Below are 4,593 nucleotides of genomic sequence, written 5' to 3' on the forward strand. Positions count from 1 at the left end.
CCGTCCGGCGGCGGCGGCCGCTGGGACTCCAGGCGAACCCACCTCTTTTTTTCCTCCCCCCCCCCCCCCCCCCACACCGCACACACCCGGAAGGGTTTCCCTGACACACTGGTTGAGGTGCCCCAGTTCCCCGAGACTGGACGGGATCACTTCCGGTGGGGAAAGTCCCACCTCTCCGGGGCGAGCCTGGTGGCTCTGGGGCCGCGCCTTCCTGGGCGAGACGGCCAGGGGACGGTTTCGGGTTGGGGCTACGGCCTTGGCAAAGGGCCGCTCCTAGAACCTCCGGCATCCTCCCCTTTTCCGCCCGGCTGCCCGCAACTGCTGTTCCTGCTGCTGATGCTGCAGACAGTCCCACCCCCCGACCTCGCGGAAGCCTCTCCGCGTCTCAGCTGCCCCCAGCCCGGCCTGAGGACTCGATTCACTCTGGGCGGATCTAACGACCCGGAAAACGCCAAACATCCCCGGACTAGAGGCAGAAGGGAAAATAAAACAGCCAAGAAAGTTGATTCTCTTTGCTGGTATTTCTTCCACTTGACATTTTTCGAAGAAACGCGTGCAAACTAGCCTTCGACTTCGCTAATGGTTCTGATTTCCTCTGTGGTGTGTTTTATTTAGCCGTGTCTGACAAAATAATTAAGCACACACACGGTACTTTTATCATCTGGCAAATCTGCCTTGTCTCCATCAGCAAATGCCAAAGTCATTCCTTTTTTTCTTATCACCAGGGTCGAAAAACAACAGGATTAGAAGTAGACTTTATGGTACTGTAACTCAGCTTTGCCCCATTTTTTATTCCAACCGCTACGCAGCAGGGAAGCCTTGATTGGAAATTGTTTAGGCCAGCAGACTAACTTCTTTTAATCTTTTCATTATCTGCAGGCACAGCAATTTGCATGGCTGGCTCTTCCAAGTTAAAGTTTGTTTTAACGGCCATCCTTCATAGTCTTTGAATTCAGAAGCAAAGGACTCGGTTAAACACACTAAGTTTCTATTTTTAGATAAAATTGGTACTTCTTACATATCTTTCCCTCTGCCGACTTTCTATTTGTAAACTTTGTGTCAGATCCACAGAGCCCCAGGGTCCCAGAAGCCTAGGTTATGTTTTAGGCATATCACTCCCTTTTTGATTCAGGCATGCACCCAGAAACCTGAGTCAGTGGCCAGTTGAGTTAAATTGACCCCAAATCCCCTCACTTGTAAGCCCTAATGGCTGAACTGTATAAATAGGGATTTATTACCAAACCCAAATTGTTAGACATTAGACAACAGGCAAATTACAGTAGTGTGAAGTCCCACTGTGTCTCTCCCTGAGTACTCCCCAATGTCACTTACAGTATCCAAAGGAGAGTTTAGCTCAATTTCTCCTCAGCCTAGGGTTGGTGTCATCTGTCCCGCGAAGTCCCCGGCTCTGGCTCCAGCTGGCCTGAGTCCCACCTGATAATCTGAGGCACTGCCCTCTGCTGGAAGAGGTTTGGTCTATGAATTATGAGTCTCCTTGTAGGTCACTGCTCCTTCCACACGTGCTGTCGCCTGATTTGGAGCTCCGCTGCCCACCTCCCTGGCTAGCTGTCTCCAGACTGTCTGGGGGAATCCACAGCCCTGCACCAGCCCTGCTTGTAACTGAGTCTGGAAATTCCTCTTCTGATCCAGCAATCAGTGCTGAGCAATTGTAGCAAGTCTCTGCTGTTACTAAACTGGCAAGACAGGGTGCCCTTCTTGTTGAGGTGGTCCCACCTGTTGGCAACTCTAATACGAATGTGTTGGCCAGAGTATTTTGGAGAGAATTCTTCGTTTCTCCCCGCAGGGAAACATACTCCTACCCTCGGTACAGAGTCTGATTGGGTCACTCTCATCGACTACAGGGTAGACAAATATCACACAGTCTGAAGATCCTTCTAAACTTTCTTAGGAAGGGTGTTCATTACAGCAGCGTCTAGGAGAGTAAACAATTGGAAGTAACTTAAACGTCCTTCAATAGATGCTTTAAAAAATAATGTGTACACACACACACACATTCACAAAGTAAGATACCGTGCAGCTATTAAAAAGAGAAAAGTAGATTTTTAAGTGCTGATATGAAAAGATGGCCAAGATACATTGTACGGATAATAAAAAGCAATATACTGAACAAATATATAGTTGCTCCCATTTATGTAAAATATGTGGGAGTGTGTGCAATATATAGTTATATAGCCATTATAATCCAAAACACAGTCATTAATTATCAGTGAGGGGTATTATGAAAGGACTTTCATTTCTCCATATCATTTTAATTTTAAAACAGTGATCAGGTATTATTGAGGAAAAAGGGAATAAATATAATTTTATAATATTTTAAAGGAGAAAAAAATTCGGTGATCCTCCCCTCTTCAGGGAAAAAGGAAAACACCAATATCCTGATTGTCTAGGGGTCAGTGGACAGGTCTCCCAATTTAAATTCCCTCCTGCTGCTCAGCCTGTCCTCCCCAAACATCTCTATACTTAGAAAAGTATTTTCACATACATTACCTCATTAGACTCCAGTTGTTTGCCAGTTTACTCTTATTAGGCAATGAGAATATAAAGACCAGTTAGAAGAGCACAGCCTGGTAGTTGAGAGCCAAGGGCCCTGAATTGAGGGGGACAGGCATTTCAAACGGCAGCTTCCCCACTTCCTAGCTGTGGGACCTCAAGCAAGTGATTTCACCTGAGCCTTGAACGTCTCACCTAGAAAATGGAGCTAATCATTTAATGTCAGACTATAATGAATTATATGTAAAATGCTTAGCACAGTCCCTTACTCATTATGAACCTTCAATAAATGCTAGCTATTGGGGTTTTATTTTAAAGATTTAATAAAGTGTTTTTCTAAAAAAAAAATCAGTGAACATGGAGAAGAAAACAAAACTTTTAAAGCCCAAGTATCTCCAAATGGCACAAATACAGTAACTCAGTTACTCTTTCCAAAGGTATTTATTGTTAAAGGCTTTTTTGTTTCCTTTCGGGGAAAAAATGTTTATTTGCTAGTACATCTATCAATCCATCTTCTATATGTGTTTTTTAAATTACTACAAAAGTAATCTTACTATACACACCATTCAGCACCTTGCCTTTTCACTTACTATATCTTGGTGATTTTTCCACTTCAGAACATATAGATCTACGTCATGTTTTAAAATGGCTGAACCATGAATTAGTTAACCAGTTTTCTACTAAAGGACACTGGTTGATTCTAGTTCTTTGCACTGAACATCTTGCACATGTTCTTTGCCAGTTAAACCTTAGGGTGAATTTCCAGTAGCTCAATAATTGAAACAAGGGGTACTTACATTAAAATTCTTCTTGTAAATATTACCAAATTGTCCTTCAAAAAGATCACAGTAATTCACATTTCCTATGAACATAGTATGACCACCACAGAAACATATCTGTTTCTTTATAACGTCACCCTAGACATTACTAAGTGTAGTATTTTATAACTATTGTTACTTGCTTTAGGGTATTTTCAGGACTAACGAATGCAGGCTAGCGTTATGGAAGGAATTTGGGCGTCAAAGTCAGACAGTCCTAACATTGCCCTTTGCCAGTTAGATCTCGATTCCCTTACTTGTAAAGTTGGGCATAATAGCAGTGTCTAACTCATAAGGCTCCTTTGAAGAATAAATGAGTCAATCCATTCAATGCATTTAGCCTTCCAAACACTAACTGCTCAATAAATGTAACTGCGCAAGTAATAACTTTCCACTTCCAAGGCTCAAAGATGGGGGGGAGGGGTCACTTCTCCCAAGAGTGTGCCCTTGAGATTTAGAATTTTTGCTTTAATTCTGTATCAACCTCCACTCCAAAGTAACTATTGCTGGGGCAATCATTTTCAAGAACACAGCTGATTTTTACCATAATGTGAAGAAATCTTAGGGTATAAACTATATGCAGTATCTGTAAGTTACAGGTACATAATCTCATTTTATGCACTTAGCTTGGCACAAGTTTAAAGTGCTAAACAGTTTGCTTCAGGCACTAGTTGTTCACTTCTCTTATTCCTCCCTTCTAGTTTATACCTACTTCCGTTATGATCCCTGGAGCCATGAACTGTTCTGGATAATTCCACCTTCCAAGTGAGCCCTCTCACCTTCCAGGTCCTGGAAAAAAAAAAAACACAAACACCCAGGCCATGTTCTATCCACGTCCCAGGCGCCTGCCTTCTCTTTGCTTAAAGTTGCCTTTGAGTTAGCAGAAAGCTAAGTCTGTAGTGTCCTCGGTCTTTGCCTACGGAAATCTCCAGCAGAGCATCGCCTCTTCTTATTTCAGTGTTTTCGGGAGGCCCCTTGATATCAGATCGTCCTGGGTTTTTTCCAGCCTCTAAGTTTCCAATCTTTTTCAAATCGTGCCTCCAGCTACACCAGCTGTTAGTTCTGCATGTCAGTCCCCTCCAGGTCCACAGAAGCAATTTTATACCTTTATTATCTTTTTCTCATTATAAAAAATGTTTTTTGAAAAAAACTTTCAAAAAACATTTTGAAAAAATTTTTTTAAGTGTCATCCCACTACCCAAAGAAAAAAATCACCATTATATTTTAATGCCATTCACAAATTTCTTTCTCTGAGAACAAAAGA

The sequence above is a fragment of the Lipotes vexillifer genome, unplaced genomic scaffold, assembly GCF_000442215.2.
Source record: "Lipotes vexillifer unplaced genomic scaffold, Lipotes_vexillifer_v1.1 scaffold1006, whole genome shotgun sequence".
Taxonomy (NCBI): Eukaryota; Metazoa; Chordata; class Mammalia; order Artiodactyla; family Lipotidae; genus Lipotes; species Lipotes vexillifer.